This window comes from Delphinapterus leucas, chromosome 1 (genome assembly GCF_059928025.1).
Source record: "Delphinapterus leucas isolate spDelLeu-1000000601 "Yukka" chromosome 1, BTC_Dleu_Yukka2, whole genome shotgun sequence".
Classification (NCBI taxonomy): domain Eukaryota; kingdom Metazoa; phylum Chordata; class Mammalia; order Artiodactyla; family Monodontidae; genus Delphinapterus; species Delphinapterus leucas.
Genome location: NC_143129.1, coordinates 70,284,697 through 70,302,389, shown reverse-complemented (window position 1 = coordinate 70,302,389; position 17,693 = coordinate 70,284,697). Strand labels below are relative to the sequence as shown.

The following is a 17,693-nucleotide window of genomic DNA, read 5'->3' as shown; positions in this document are numbered from 1 at the left end:
ATCCAAAAAAAATTTGAAGTTAGAAGCCTGAAGTCTTCACATATACATGTATTGTGTAAAGTACAGGTAATTTGCACAGGTGACATCCAGTGTCCTTCTTGAGCTTTTGGACACAGAAAGGGAAAGAAAATACTCTGCATTTGGACGCATGCATGTATCATTTACCACCTTTTCTCTTCCTCAGGGCTTTGTTTGTGAGTTTTGGAGGAAAAATAGAGGCTTCTATGTTGTCTATACACACAGAAGAAACATTTTGTAGAAGGATGAAATCAAAAGAAATAGTCTTTGGAGTAAAGGGATCTGGACCCTAATTCTGACCCACAGAACTTTGTGGCCACAGAACTTTGAATAAATCGCCTAACTTATCTGGACCTCAAATGTTTTCACCTGTAAAATGGGGATGGTAACACATTAAGACCTGGACCTGGGAGGATTAAATGAGAAAATATTAAAGTGCAAATATTTCTCTAGACCAGGAGGCAGCAAAATTCTTTCTGTAAAAGGTCAGATTTTAGATATTTTAGACTTTGCAGATCATACAGTCTGTCACAACTATTCAGCTCCCATGGTATGTGCAAAAGCAGCTGTGGAGAAGCCCTCAGTGAAAGGGCATGACTGTGTCCCATTTCTGTTTACAAAAACAGATGTCAGACCAGATTAAGCTGCAGGCAGGCAGTCATTTATGACCCCTATGCTGGACCCAGCTTGCTTGGAGACACATTCAAGGTACAATAAAATTACCTGATTCCTCCCGATTTAAGATTCCTTCTTACCCTCAGCCTTAGCTAGTTGCTAGAGTCAGGCCGACATTTCAGTCTGTCCTTCTATTTGAAGGTGAAGACAAATCATATCTCTGAGGTCCTGCAAACTGTTTTAGCTGTTCATGCTCCATGTGGCCACCTGGTCACAGAGTTTGCAAAAGTGCCATTGCTTCTGCCTAGAGAAGGTCCACACCACTGCCCAGTTGGTGCAGTACCAGCTGATGCTACCCGGGCCTGCTGTTGAGTATTACCACCTATTCCTCTGCAGAACCTTGCTTCCATGATGGTTATGAGTGAAGGCTCCTAGACTAGACTCTGGAATTCAAATCCTAGAGATACTAGCTGTGTGACCTTGTGCTGGAAATAATTTCTCTGTTATTTCAGTTTCCTCATCTACAGGATGGGACTCATAAATCTCCACCTTGCAGAGGGGTTAGGAGGATTAAATGAGCCAATACATGTAGAATAGCTAGAACAATGCATGGCACAAGTAATTGCACAATAAATCCGCTATTATTATTCTCTTGGGTAGCATTCTCTGTGCCAGACCTGAGTTGGGGGTGACGGCATTCTGAAGTCCTTATGAAATTCAGCCTCTAAGGAGAGCAATAGCTTTCCATCTCTCTCTTCTTACCTTGAATCAGAAACCTCTCCAGGGGTTAACATGTGTACCCAGGACCCTAGACGGACCGCATCCTGCCACAAAATTGACATTCTGATGGGGGCCCTGAATTCCTGGAGCTCACCTTCCACCTTCTGACCAGGCTCAGGCCTGCGTGCTCCTTCTTCCCTCTCCTAAGTCCGCAGGGAGCTATCCTGCTCCCCTTCTGTTTACAACATACACATGGGTTGGCCTCTTTCTTCTTCTGGAAGTGGATCTCCCGGCCCCTCACCCAGCAGACCTGTCCTCTCAAAGTTCCACTTGCATATGCAACTCAAATTCTGTGGGAGTGTTTTTTAAACTTTTACCTCTATAAAGTGCCTGGGATGTGTTTGCTTCTTAGTAAATGTTCATTCCCTTTCCCTAAACTAACAAAGCACAGCAAACATAAATAAGTAAAAAAAACCACTTTTTTTGGCTGGAAGAAAGATGTTTTTGATTTCTGGACTCAGAATAGCTGACGTTTCAGGGCTAAAAGGAGCAAGTGGCGGGGGCAAAGGGCATTATGAGGGTCCTAAGCATTTCTTAGGTGTTTTTTCTGCTGTTGAAGAGCATGAAGTGAAGATGACAACAATGATGATGATGAAGATGGCGATGGTGACACCCAACGTTTCAGAGCCCTTGGTAAGTGCCTGGAACTGGCTCAGGACGTACTCGGTCCTCACAATTGCCCTATGAGATGGGCATTGTTCATCCGCATTTTACAGCTGAGAAAAATGAAGGTCAATTCGATCGTGTCCAAGGACACATAGTTAAAGAGTGGTGATTTAAACCCAGATCAGTTTCTTCCTAAAGTTCTTGCTCTTAAGAGCCTCCCTCTCCTGCCTACACAACGTGTAGCAGGAAGCATGCAGGTGTGTGTTAAATAGGCATTTGGCATCCTCACCCAGACTGTGTGTGACAGCTCTGCCTGCTGGACCTATACTTCAATGAACATAAGGAGATGTAAGAGCGGACAGCTGCCCATCAGCCAAGTGACGGATGGGAATCATGGGGCAGGAGAGTTACATGGCAGGAAACAGAGCCGTAAGGCAAAGGGAGCCAGGGTGGGGCCTCTGGGCTGTGGAGCATGGAGTCAACAGCATCCCGGACACAGGTCAGGTGGCTGTGAAAAGCCTTCTGTTCCATGGCTGGGACACAGACTTGCTGACTTTCAAACCACAGTGGCCAGGCTGTGCTGGGCAAAAGAATTCAGGCTCAGGTGGCCATCAGGAGACAGAATGTGTTTCCTACTCAGAGCACTGCAGAGATGCACTCTCTGGCTTTGGGAGCAGACTGAGAAGGCCAAGGCCAGTTGGCTTGACCCAAGAACCAGCCTGACAGATGATTTTTCTAGTTTGCAGTGTGTGTGTATGTGTGTGTGTGTGTGCATGAATATATGTGTATGTGTGCATGTGTATATGTACATGTGTGTTAATATGCATGAGCCGTATGTGTTCCTGTGCTCACCACCTGCACATGCCCCCCGTGTAATACCTGGATGCTCTCAGAAGGGTGAGTTAAATGAACAGACGATTGTGAGCCTGCCAGCCTTCTTTTTGTATGGATGGGTCAGGGCCATTGTTTGGTACTATTAACCTGGGACTCAGGGACTTGCAAATGAACCCAACAGGGTACTGTGGCTTGGATACCTTCCAGCATGTGGTGTGTAATGCGGGTTGTGTTTCAAAGCCTTCATCGCACTACACTGCCAACTTTCCTGATACCTTGTGTCTTGGTGGACGTAGGCAGAGTGGAAGTATGAGACTGGAATATTGCCCAGTGATCTGTTACAAACGTATTTTCAACTGCTGGAGCCTCCTTTGCCTGTCCCTGCAGTGATCGGTGGATGCCATTCCCTTTTGCTCTTGGGAAGCCATATCTACTCTGATTCATTCTGGGGTGAAAAAAGCATTGGGCCTTGAGATGGAGGCATTCAAAGACATGAGCATGTCGTCTGAGAATGAAGGACACAGCAGGAGGCTGAGAAGGGGACAGGCATGCACGCTCGAATATGGGGGGACGTCCCCCTTTCTAGCTCTACAACTGTCTCCATCCTATATTTGTCCCAAAGCCTGGCATCTCTGAGTACCATCTCTCACCTGCCTTTTAGTACCTAGTTTGTGCACTGGGGGGTCCTAGAGGACTCAATGACAATATTCAGTCATCAGGCCCACAAAACAAAGTTACTGTGCAGAGGGCTGGGCATAATAAACAGTGATTTGAGGGTATGATATGATTTGAGGGTCCAGAAAGGTCTCTCTGTCTCAGATTATCTACCCTCCTAGTCTGACCTATGTCTCCTTACTTCCTCCATTAACCCAGTATTCATCTTAAGGAAATAAGTGAACGGCAGAATACAGGGGTCCAGTATGATGTCATCACCTGCTTGAATTTGCTGGACCGCTGTGACCAGCCCCTGACTTTGTTAAAAGATATCAGAAGTGTCTTGGAGCCAACTAGAGGCAGGGTCATCCTTGCTCTGGTCTTACCTTTTCATCCCTATGTGGAAAACGTAGGTGGCAAGTGGGATAAACCATCAGAAATTTTGGAAATCAAGGGACAGAATTGGGAAGAACAAGTGAATAGTCTGCCCGAAGTTTTCAGAAAAGCTGGTTTTGTTATCGAAGCTTTCACTAGACTGCCATACCTGTGTGCAGGTGACATGTATAATGACTACTACGTTCTGGATGACGCTGTCTTTGTTCTCAAACACGTGGAGGTTGAAGTCTTCAGAGTCCACCCCAAGAATGTATGCTCCGGAAGAGGGTCTGCGTTCTCAATTATGTGAAGGGAGGACCTTTGGGGTCTGCCATTCTAAATATCATGTAGGAATTTTAAAAGCCAAAATACTAATTATTTCTTTGTAGTGTGTAAAAGAAATGTTTTTAAGAAACAAAAACCCAACTCTTTGAGGACTTTTATTAACTCTTTACTCAGTAATGCAGGTCACACTCTGATTATGGAAGATATTTTTTATACTTAATTGCAGTAGGGACTCATTCCCAGGCAAAGCAATAGTCGTGACTTCACATGGAACCAATGAATATGGATTGTTTTTAATAAAATGAACACTGGCAATAAAGCTGTCCATCCAGTTGCAAATATTGGTTACAGGATATAGCCACTGATACTCTTTCATGTTTAGAAATTCTATTATTTTTCAAGAAAATGTTTTTAAACATGCTAATAAACTTTTTTGGAGATGAAAAAGAATTTTAATTTAATTTAGAGCATGTTCATTTAATTTAGAACGTTGTTATCTGGCAAGGGTCACCTATGAGAACTAACGCATTAGCAGTGCTACATTTCTAAATTACTTAATGAAACCATCACCACTCTTGGCCCCTTGTAGGGACTTGAGAGAAGGGACACATGTTAGGTAACTTCTGATGAGAAGAACTAGAACTCAGAGCATTGCTGTACAGCGTGTGTGTGCGTGTGTTGTGCGTGTGTGTGCGCGCGTGTGTGTTGTACATTGTGGAAAACAACTGAGATGCAAGACAGTAAGCACATCTTCATGCTGAAGAACTTGTAGATTTCTAACAAGAAGAAACACACATGTACACAAGTTAGGTGATATAACCTGAAAAGCAAAATGATGCAGGTTCCCAGGGATGCTATGGAGTGATGGGTGATGTTCCTCTGGGACATTCTGAACTGGGTTGTGAAGGCCTGAGGGATTGATTAACGTCACCATAAGGCTAGTGTCAACAGCCAGGGAGCAAGCAGCAAGCGAACTATTTTTCAAAGGTCCACTGTCAGATGGTCTGGGATGGTAGGTGTTGATGAGAGCGAACATCAATGGAGGGAAGAAATAAAGGTTGCTTGCCGCCTGTCCCCACTAGCCCAGGGAAGCGACGAGCATAAAGTAAACAAATAATTGAAATGGACACAAATCAATTAGATGCTGACAAACAAAAATTGTGGTAGCCCAGGATGAGGTATTATTAAAAATGACTTGCCTGAGCCTTATGTCTTGAGATTTACATTTAAATGTAATTAACACTGAATGGCACCCACTGCTGTTCTTGTTCTGCCAGTGGATGGTGTTCGTTAGAGCGCTGTGGAGATGCCAGGAAGCATTATCTCTAGAAAATATTCTCTCCCTATTTTCATTCTTTGGTAGTTTGACTTACTTCATTACATTGCATTAGGAGAAAGAGCGTTGGTGCCTCCTGCTGCGTCCCCTCCCACGGCTCATTCCCCAGATGAAATCACCACCAGCTTGATACATTGCAGCCATCTCCACAGCAACCAGTTCTACCACGAGAACTCACACTTCGGCTCCTGCAGTCCTCCGTTTCCCTCATTATTTATTACTAAAGGGACTTGGTATGCAAAAATTGTCTGTTGACTTCCTAAGACTTTGGGGCAAGTTGATCCTTCTAATTCCCTAGAGAGATGGCTGTGGCGAAAGGGCAAGGCGTGTTTTTGGAGTCAAGTAGACCTGACTCCTTGAATCCTGTTTCTACTCCTCCCTTCTGTTTTCTGTGGCAGGTTTCCCATAATGAAAATGGGGGTCTCAGTACCTCCCTTACACAGAATTGTTTGCAAAGCTTAGACAGTTAATGGACACTTACTGAGCAATTATTATGCTCCAGGTGCTTTATGTGTATGACTGTGTTTTATCTAAATGGTAAAAACTATTACTCCAGGTTTTGGTTATCTATTGCTGTGTAATAATCCACTCTGAAATTTAGTGTCTTAAAACAACCATGTTATTGTCTCTTACAGTTCTGTGGGTTTGATGGGGCTCAGATGATGGGGCTGGGGTTCTTCTGATGGTTCCTCTTGGGGTCTCTCCTGTGGTGCAGTTGGATGCAGTTAGGGATGGAGTCATATGGGCTCAACGGGGATGCTGAGACGGTTGGGTCCTCTCCCCATGTGGTCTCAGGGCCTCTCCAGGAGAGAATTCTTATGTGACTTCTCAGGGCTCCCAAAACACAAAAGCACAGTCTACCAGGTTGTTTAATGCCTGGGCTCTGGATCCCCAGAACAGCACTATTAGTTCCTCTCTGTTCTTTCAATCAGATCACAGGTGGGCAGAAGTTGGATGTGGGAGGGGATTACACAAGGACACGAAGACCAGGAGACATGCTTTATTGGGGGCCAGCTTCAGAGACCGTGTTTCCATTTACTTATGAGAAAGCTGTGCCTCTGAGAGCTAAGAAACTTTCTCAAAGTCACAGAGCGAATAAGAAGTATTGTAGAACCAGGATTCAAAGCCAGGCACCCTGAGTTTCAGAGTTTGTGAATTTTACCTCCACCTCTGTACTGACTTTTAAAAGTCATGAAAAATTCCTAAAATAGTGTCTGGCATATAGAATCTACACTTTGAATCTAATTTTATTTCCTTTCCTCTCTTTTTTCATGTTACCTCATAAGAGTAGGAATCCAGAATTCAAAAACTTCTTTCGTTTTGCAAAAAGAAATTTTTTACTTATTTATGTTTGCTTTGTTTTGTTGGTTTAGGGAAAGGGAATGAAAATTTACAAAGAAGCAAACACATCCCAGGCACTTTATAGAGTTAAAAGTTTAAAAAAACCTCCCACAAAATTTGAGTTGCATACACAAGTGGAACTTTGAGAGGCCAGGTCTGCTGGGCAAGAGGCTGGAAGATCCACTTCTGGGAGGAGAAAGAGGCCAACCCCTGTGTGTGTTGTAAAAAGTGGGCGCAGGGCAACTCTCTGCAGTCTTAGGAGAGGGAAGAAGGAGAACCCAGGCTTTATGCACTCGTTCTCTTACTCCACTCAGTAACCCTGCAAGGATATTATTATATTCATTTTACTGATAATAGTCAAATAATTCTCTTATGCCCTCCGGATACCGAAGGTCATTTTTTGCTGGAGAGGAGCTACTATGTGTTGTTCTCTCTACCTCCTCCACAGCCAGCACCTGCTGTTTCACTGAAGTGTTTAAGACCCTTATCCATGGTGTTCCTCTCTACGCTACATGCTTTTCTGCAGTCCCTCTTCTTTATGAGAAGCATTTCTCCCCTCTCACACACAGGGTCGAAAGTGGTCATGGAAATAATGACTGAACAGTGTTTTCTGGAGCAGATGAATTATCAGAATTACCTGGAGGGAATTTTTCTTAAATGCAGACTTTTAAACCCCACCCAAAATTTACTGAACCAGATTCTTCAATAGCAAGACTCAGGCTCGGTGTGGATAAAATCTCCCCCAGGTAATTCTGATGCTCTATCAGGCTTTGGATAACTGCTGTGGGAGTTCAGAGCAGATGTACCCTTGGCAGAGGGAACGCTTACACGGGGAAATAGTGCAGAGGACACTCAACTGAAGAAGCTGAGCTCTGTCTGATTTTTAAGGACAGAGTGATTGAAAGGGCATTCCAGATAGGAGAGCTGGTGTGAAAAGGATAAAGAAGCAGGAAAATGCATGACATTTGGGGAAATAATGAGAACTGTTAGGCAATGTGTAATCACAGTTCCTAATGCTTCTCTCCATGTAGAGGGGGTTCTGTTGGAGAAAAGTTCTGGTCTCTCTCATCCCCTCACTCATGCTGCCTCAGGGAATTTTAGGAAAGAAATTGAACATGTGCTCTCCAGCCCCTGCCTTTCCTCCACCTTGGGAGTCAGTTGCTCAGGGGAAGCACAGGCACTGCTCTGCTCCTCTGTGTCATAAGTTTTCAGGGACAGCTTCTGCTCCTATGGGATAGAGGATGCCAGCCCCAGCCCAACACTCCCTGAGGCTGAGTGGGTAGATCTGTTTAAACCTGGGGCGTTAGCATGAATAAACCCACTAGGCTGAAGCTGTAGGATGCATTCTTCAATATTAGCCACTTAGGAAAAGAGGTAATATGTTGACCTCCCTTCTGCCTTATTCATTTGTCTTATTTCTCAATTGGCTTAGGGCTCAGGCAGGGGTGAGTGGTATTATTTACTGGGTGCCTCAATCTCCAGTAGGAGGTCAGTGCTGGAAACAAAAGATGAGGCCAGATTAGGGAGCAATCCTGGAATGCCAAGACCTCAGGCCAATCATTCTTAAACTTCTTGGGGTCACAAATTGATTTGAGGCTCTGATAAAAGTTGAGAACACTCTTCCCAGTTAAAGGTACATGATCAAAATTATCTGGGCATTCTTTAAAAAATACAGATTCCCTAATCTCACCCAAGAGCGCCTGATCGGATTCTTCAATGGTGAAACACAAGTTTGGCATGGGTACAACCTCTCACAAATAATTCTGATGGAGTACCTATTTCAGGCTATTCACAGATTTCCCAAAACCTATTCATGCGCTACTCTCTCCCAGGAGTAAAAGCTCTAGCTTTAGGGCAACAGTGGGGAATTAAAACCTGGACGTGACAAAAGAGACATGGCAGGCATCAGTGATGTGGTTCTAACAGTGGTGTTGGCATTTTGTTTCAATACGCAAACGAAGTCCAGGAAGAATTATAAGGATGAAAAGGGGAAAATGGTCAGCCTTCCTAAATTTTCTTTGTGGAATCCATGGCAGACTTCTGCATGCCTCCAGGACTCTGATGGAAAGAGGCTAACAATTCCTGCACCGGAGAACATCGGGAAACACCAGGGTTCTGTTGTTTGGGCTTCCTGTGACCTGGTTCTCATCAGATTCATCTCCAGAACGTGGTCCTCACATTCAGACAATGAGTTAAGAAATAAATGGATGGTGTTATACTTGTCTTTTCTTGTCAGTATTCCTTCTGCCCTTGCATTCACTAAAAAAATTTAAAACCTACCAAATTGCAGCTGCTTCTCCTTGCTTAACCTAAAGGGTATAATGCCAGCAGTTGTGGGAATGGAAACAGGCTAGTCTACCTAGAAATCTCCAGAGCATTGTAGGCTAATACATTAAAATTAAAGAGAAACAGAAGCCATCACTACAAATTGCAACATTATTGTTCAAGCCAAGATCGTCCTAATTATAAACTAGCATTTTTATAGATGTCACAGGGGCTGTTTTAGTGCCGCTTTGCTGATGCTAAAACGATAGTGTGGAAATGTGATCAGGGATCCTCATACTACTGTCTAACTGGAGGGAAAAAAAAAGTTAATTAGGCTCTTTTTGGCATATTAGTGAAGACAGGCTTATTAGACACATTTACAAGCTAATGATATGCCTATACTCTGCTAGCAAAAAAGTTCATTTAAATAAACTGATTTACAGTTCAGCCATTTTCATCTCTTTAACCAGTACATTCACAATTACATTCCCCACATGTAATTGGTATGGAATCTGAACATTTCTGGAGACCGCACTGTGAGGTGTTCATTGTAGGATGGTCTCTGCTCCTCCTGTCTTCCCCAACCTGTCTGGGACCGCAGGTAGCGCCCCTGCTTGCTGCCCACCTCCTAGGATGAACAGCCTTCATCTGACTAAAGACCTTCAAACCAACAGTGATGGATTTCAGAGCTGTCACTAACGACGAGCGCAAATGTTTGGAGGAGTCAGGGGCAGAGTTGGGGGGCAGGGGCAGGAATTAAATGGTCTGGTTACCCAGGGCCCGGTTCTCCCCCAGCCTCCTGGGGAATGAAGCAAGCACCAAAGGAACTGGGCATTTCCCTCTCCAGCTCAGAAATCAAGGGCATCCCTAGGGGGCGTAGTCTCCCTTTTCTGAGCAGGACAACCCCTTTCTCCAGCGAAGCCCACTTTCCACACCACTGTTAGTGATCCTTCGAACAAACTCAGCCATCTGATCCCGTCATAGCAGGAGGTCCTGGCTCTATCACAAGAGGCCACTTCAGTTCCCTAAGCCTTAGTTTCCACATCAGTAAGATGGGGATTACTATAGTTCCTTCCTCAAAGTGTGTTTAAGATTAGCTAAGCTACTGCCTGTGAAGTATACTTAGCAAAGGACCTGGCCTGTAGTAAATGCTCAATAAATGTTACCTGTTATCATTATCATCATTATTATTATCACTATTACTAAATTCCCATGCTTAAAAGTCTTTGATGGATCCTTATTTCTTGCAGAAGAAAGCTGACTTATTTAACAATGGTCCTTAAAGCTCTTCAGATTCTGCTGCTAATTTCCAATTTCCTCCCCAGCCCCTTCTCCCACAAAACTATGCTCTAGCCACAAAGAACTGCCCACCTTCTGTAAGCATCTCTTTGGCCTTTGCTCATGCCTCTCCCTCTTTCTGCATGGCCCTGTCCTGTTGCTGGGTCACCGAACCCTCCTGGTCCTCCAGAGCTCAGCTAGAAGCATCCCTCTAGGCTACATCTTCCCCATTCCTCTCCTTCCAGGCAGAATGATGACTCCTGCCTGATGTATCACACATGCCTCTTTTGGGTATTACTTATTTCACAGTATGAGAGTTATTTGTTTACCAGGCTATCTCCCCTGAAGGTACCCTCTTCAGGGACAGAAACCAGGCCCAATTTCTATTTTTATGCCCAGTGCCTGACTAAGTACACTCAGATTCTAAATGAATTCCAATGCAATCAAGTTAAATTAAACTGATTTGGACTAAGGTTCCAACTAGATCATTTCTAAGGTGCCGTCTAGATCCAATATTCCATAAGTCCATGATTTTATCAAATGCTGGATTCAACTCCTTTCTCTGAGCTTCAGTATTCTTACCTATAAAATGTAAATGATAATTGCTAACTCACAGGGCTATTGGGAGATGTGAGACAATTCATGTGAAAAGACTGTAAAGTTCAACTGCTACACAAATGTTAATAGCATTGTTTACTTGCTTACCCTTGTTTGTGCTTCTTTGGGAAGGTGACAGGATAATAGAAAAGCACATTGTGCAGTTTGATCTGTATTTGTTGTCAATGTTTTGCCCACGCCAATTTCCCACAGTAGACGTAAGCTCAGTATAATTCCTACCCCAGGGAAAGGGGAACATTTCTTGGGGTCCATAGGATGAAAGGGAAGCCTCCATACATTGTAACCTTCATGTTCTGACTCCAATCTCAGCTCTTGCAATAGAAGCATTATGGGAAATGAGGCTTCTTCTACTCCTCTCCTCTAGTTCCCTCCATAATCACAAAGCCCAGTCCATCTTTTTATGATGATAATTATCATCAAAGACATCATTTGAGTTTAATGCCCGAGAATGACTTCGCACGCCAGTGACTAACAATGTTATGGACAATTATTTCTTTCGAAGGTTACTGCTTCACCATCAGGGAAAATGTCACTTTTGTAAGGTAATAAATGTGGTTTATTGGGAGAGTGAATACATTGAGGTCTGCCATTTAATTTGATCACAGTTCATCCCCAGCAATTCTGTGAGATCAAGTCACTCAGGAGCAGTTTCTTGCAAGTCCTTTCCTGAGTGTTTCCTGAATCGCTATGTTCCAGAATGATACCTCCTATTTGTCCGAGGCAACTTTTTTTTTTTTTTAATAAATTTATTTATTCATTTATTTATTTTTGGCTGTGTTGGGTCTTCGTTTCTGTGCGAGGGCTTTCTCTAGTTGTGGCAAGCGGGGGCCACTCTTCATCGCGGTGCGCGGGCCTCTCACTGTCGCGGCCTCTCTTGCTGCGGAGCACAGGCTCCAGACGCGCAGAGCTCAGTATTTGTGGCTCACGGGCCCAGTTGCTCCGTGGCACGTGGGATCTTCCCAAACCAGGGCTTGAACCCGTGTCCCCTGCATTGGCAGGCAGACTCTTAACCACTGCGCCACCAGGGAAGCCCTGTCCGAGGCAACTTTTAAGGGAAAAGACTCATTCACCAAATAGGAGAATTGGGGAAGCACCATCCAGTCAGAAAATTAATGCTGTGCTGTATACATGAAACTGCTCTTTAGCACCTAAAGGTGCATCTAGGGTGGTATTCCTTGGAGCGTTCCTATTTGCCCATGCCGAGCTCAGGAAAAGTGACACTCAAGTATGGGAGTGGAAAGGGAGGACAGCTCTTCCTTCTCTCCAGGTCACTGTACATTCACAGCATAGACTGGACGGGACCGGAGAGTCATACTTCTAGAGGGGCACAGCCCTGAAATGGGGTTGGGAGCACCCAAGAGAGTGAGATGCTGCATCCAAGAACTCATAGAGTCATCATTACTTACAGGACACACCTGAGTGTCCAATGCGCTAGGTGTGTCACTCATTTATGACATTACTATGATGGACAAGTTCATGAACTATTGCTATGTGTATTTGTTTGGATGTGCATATAATGCATTCATCCCTACATAGAATCATAGCATGTTTATATCAGAAGGAATAAGACTATAACACGCTGGAAGATAGTAAGTCTTTTTCATCTGCTTTGGTAACAGAAAGGCTTGGGTTCAAACCCGACTCTGGCACTTATCGCCAGTTGGAAAACATTGAACAAGCCCCTTAATCTCACAAGCCTTGTCTTCTCAACTGAAAAATAGAGATGGAATTGGCCCCTCACCATGCTGTTCTGAGAATTAAATAAAATAGTGTCTATTGAGTGGCTGGTGTCTAGTAGGAGCCCAGCTCTTGGTTGTTGTCATTGTGGTTGCCAGAGATGATGCTGCAAGAGGGAGGTAGCAGTATTTGCAGTAGTGGCCTGGCACCTAGCACAATGAGGACGCTCAGTTCATTTTGAACTTATGATTGAACACAGAAATAGATGAGTGAATCTAGTGTTCCTCTTCACATTCCGGAAAAGGGCTTTGAGAAACATAGGAGCTAAACCAACAGCACAGAATCACACAGGTTTGGGCAGAGCTTGACGTATATTTTAGATCCTTTGATCCCCAACGTGGTGCTCTTCCAACCACCCCTGATCACTACCTCCTTCCCTATACTCCCATCACCTCCCACTCTCCCCAACATACGTGTGTGTGTTTGAGACATAACGTACCTGTCTTACAGATAGAGGAACTACACATTTTGGAGGTGTGTTTCTTGGGTTCTCGGAAGCTGATGATGGGAGCCAGGCTGATGCACCGTCTGATCGATTTCACATCTTGCTTCTCATGCTTGCAAAGCCCAGGTCTTAAGGCAAAGTTGAGCTAGAGCCTGGAGCTGAAGGAGGCTGAGCTGGAGCTCACAGCACAGATCACCAGAGACTGTGATTGAATAACATTGGGAAGATACATGATTTTTGCCTCCAAAATCCTTTTGGTTTACGCTTCTCTGTGATGCCCTCCCTCACCTCATTCCTTTGAACTATATACCATGATTTCTACTGTACTAGGAAGAACAGTCACACCAAAACTATGGGGAAAAACAAAAGAAGTTACTTTCTGGCTATTAAGCTTCTGTAAACTTGGCATAAATAATAGGTTTAGAAAAAGAATTGTCTGGTCCATTTTCTAGACACAGAGAGAGAGATGAAAACTAAAATCTCTGAACTAGCAAGTTAGAAGACAGTAGGAAAGGAAACAAGAAAGTTAGACCCCAGCTTGGGTTTCTGAGAAGGACCCTGTCACCTACCTACCTTGGCCTGTCTCCTGGTCACAGGCATTACTGGGAAATGTAGAACAGTCCTGATAGATTTGAAGACCAGGAGGAGATAGGAATTGAGGTAGGCTTCCTGTAAAGAATCTTCACAGGGGTTTCTTACACTTCTGAGGTATCAAGCAGCAGCTGAAGAGAAAGCAAGCCACAAAGTAAGTCAAAGAAGAAAGGGCCTGAGATAATGAACCACATGCTTCCTGGGGCCCCAGAGTGGCTGGGAGAGCAGCCAAGTTTTCTTCTATCCACTTCCTCCAAATGAGCCAAGAAGTAGATGTGGAGAATATAATGGAGAGAGGAAAAGAATCAGAACACCAGAAGAGGTTTCTCAGTCTTGACAAGGGGTTCCCACAGTGGAAAGCCCTGTGGACAGGGGGCCAATGTGGATGCAGAGATCTCAGTGGAGGCCCACGTGCAAGGATGATGACAACCAAGAAGGAGATGTAGTAAGGTACATCTCTGCATGTGTATGATTACAGATTCCCAGCCACCTGTCTCCCTCCCAACATGAATATGCACTCTCAAAATTACAAGCCAACTTGGGAGAAGGAAAGATAAGAGAGAATTTATAATTTACTGACTGTAAACTCAAAACGACTGAATCTACTTTAGGCTGACTAAGTTTGCTTTTCAGGGATCAGGTAAATCGGGGGATAAAAATAGAACTGATAGCTACAAAAGATGAAGTTACATTTCTGTAAACCCAAGGAACTGGTTTAATACCTACTATGACTTTTTTTGTCTTGTAATACCAGAACATGACAGCCATTGGGCCATATGCCATAATCCATTCTACCGGAACCATACTTCAGAGTAATTTGAATAGGTGTCTCGTGTGCATCAGGGAAGACCAAGGACACAGGCATACACCCAAATGCCCAGAAAACTTTACAAAGTACTTTTAATCTAGCAGAAGTTTGGTCATGGTAGTGACAATGACATCAGTGATGACTGTAAACACTCCAGATATAAAATCCTCAGGAGTAGGAAATACTTTGAGACCTTAGTATTGATGTAGAACATCTATGGCGTTTTTATCTCAAGACTTGGAACTGTTTTATCTCCAATCTATACCTCTTTCCCGAACTCCAGATTCATACACTATTGCCTTTGACACCCCTGCTTGGGCGTCTAATAGATATCTCAACTTAGCACATCTAAAACTGAACCTGTGAGCGCCACCCTACTCCCAACCGCTCTGCCAAACCTACAGAACCTGCAGTCTTCCACCGCATCTCAGGTTATGACAACCCCATCCTTAAGGTTGCTCAATTTAAAAATCTTGAAATCATTCTTGACTCCACTCTTTTCTCTCACACACACCTAATCCATTAGGATTGTTGTCTTTTTTTTTTTTTTTTTTTTGCGGTACGCGGGCCTCTCACTGCTGTGGCCTCTACTGCTGTGAAGCACAGGCTCCGGACGCTCAGGCCCAGCAGCCATGGACCACGGGCCCAGCCGCTCCGCGGCACGTGGGATCCTCCTGGACCGGGACACGAACCCGTGTCCCCTGCATCGGCAGGCGGACTCCCAACCACTGCGTCACCAGGGAAGCCCAGGATTGTTGTCTTTACCTTCAAAATATATCCAGAATCCAACCACTTCTTACCATCTTCTGCTACTACTCTTATCTAAACCATCTCTCACTGGGATACTTCAGTTGCCCACTATGGTCTCCCTCCTTCCACCCTTGCCTTTCCCAACAGTCTACACTTCACACAGCAGTCAGAATAATCCTTTTAAAGTGTAAGTCATACCATGTCACCCTCTGTTCAAAACTCTCCAATGGCTCCTATCTCATGCAGATAAAAGCTCAAAATCCCAGACTTCTTTGCTGTACTTTGAACACATCAGGCATGTTCCTGCCTTAGGGCTTTGCATGGGTTGAAACCTCTCCCTGGAATGCTCTTCTCTCAGATATCCATATGGCTGAGCATCCTACTTTTGCAAGTATTTGCTGAAATATCACCTTTTAAAATTAGGCCTCTGAAATTGCATCCTGCCACTCTTGTTCTATAGTCCTAATCTCTTTTCCTGTCTGGATTTTTTCCCCTTTAAGATTTATCACCTTTCCATATACCATAATTTATTGAGTACTATGTTTATTGCTTGTTTGCTCCCTCTTCTCACTAGAATATAAGCCCTACAATGGCAGGGATTCTTGCCCTGTTTTGTTTTTTGATGTACCCCAGGCACCTAGAAAAGGCACATGGTAGGCACTCAATAAATACTGGATGAACAAATGAGTGAAGATCACTGGATACAAAATGCTAGCACTAAAAGGGATGCTAGAGTTTTTCTGGCCTAAACCCTCCTTTTTTAGATTAAGAAAATTTAAATTGCTTCCCAGGAAGATGAAGATATTTGTCTAAGAAAATGCCATGAGTGGCTTCCAAATTCTCTTGTTTTGTGTTTCAGTTATTATATGTGGAGGCTTCCATCCTTGATCTTGAAATGATGTTATTATGCATTTTTTTCCTTCTGGACTTTAAATGAAAATAGAAGATTTAACCATATTCCTTAGTTCATGGGGCAGAGAAAGCAGCAGTACCTGGGAACACTGCGTAGTACCTGGCTGGATTTATTCCTGGATTCACGTGAGCTATCTCTAGAGGACTGCCGGAAATACGTGTATGTTTGTGTGCAAGAGTGTGTGTGTGCATGGGTGTGTGTGTATACATGTGTGTGCATGGGTGTTTGGGGTGGCAGTACAAGAGAACAAGTCCTGAGTAAACTGCTCAGGAAAGCAAAGTTTCATGTTCTAGGTGTGAACAGATTTTGAGGAAGCTCCCAGCACTTTTAGTAGAGAATAACTGCAATCTTTAAAGTAAATATATAGTGGAGCTACAGTTTCTCATTTTTGAGAAAAGAAAATGGGGTTAGAGGTTTTAGGATTTACCTGGTGTTTTTCAATCAGAAAGTTGTAGAACCAAAAACTGAACCTGAGTCACTAGAGTCCTAGATGGTACCTTTTAATATTATGGTGTGTTCTCACATGGGATGAGGTGTCCACCCCTAGGAATTTCAGGGTTACCCACCAGAGCCAGGAACTGGGTGATGGGGGGACATTTTCTCCACAAGGCAAAGCTGTGGCTCTTAAGGCACTGTGCAACAGTGGGGAAATGTCAAAGTTATTAATTTTTATAAAATATGTTAATGGGATTCCCATTACTTCCTGTCTCGTTATTCGGTGTTGCCTTTCTGTTTCTCTGACACTTAACTCTGAGGATGTGACACTAAAAATATCAGGGCCTGCAGGCTCCCTGACCCTTAGATCCTTTTCTTCCAACAGCTGGGACATTTGACCCTTGCCAGCAGGCTCTGCTTCAGAGTAAGGGCAAATCATTCCCCCCAACACACATTTTTTTAATACTTAAAAAAGGGTCATATCCATGAAAGTGTGTAGGACACAGTAAGCCTTTTTTAATACCCTTCTTCTCCTCTTTGGAACTTCTCAAATTCTCTAAATATGGAAGAGATGTATAAAGTTTACCACTTGGGAATTAGAGAAAAACTTTAAACCTCCAAGGGCACATCTACAAAATAAGTCTCAGAAAATGCCCAATTAGCTATTCAGAGCTAGTCCAAAGTAAGCAGATATGAGCCTGTAGTAGGCATTTCTAATTGGTTACAGCACTCATTCTTTTTATCTGTACTCTTCCCTTTAAGATAAGGGGTAGCCCAGAAACACTGTCATCTGAACATTCTGGGATCCATTACCAACGATCTGGAGTTAGCACATGAAATGAAAGCTACATTCCATCCTTGTCCAAGTTCATCAAGATAGATACTCGGGCATTGCGCTCGGCGGTTCCCTGGATCTGTCTCTTGCTTCAACAGTGTTTGGACGGAACAGACCCAGGGTCGCCCTTTCCTCCAGCCTCCAACCACCCTCCAACCTTCCGAGTCAGCCACT

General features: G+C 43.9%; 1 pseudogene; it reads left to right on the top strand.

The window, feature by feature from the left end:
- Positions 1 to 1,986: 1,986 nt before the first annotated feature.
- On the top strand, positions 1,987 to 4,192 carry LOC111169250 (protein-L-histidine N-pros-methyltransferase pseudogene; annotated as a pseudogene).
- The last annotated feature ends 13,501 nt before the right edge of the window (positions 4,193 to 17,693 follow it).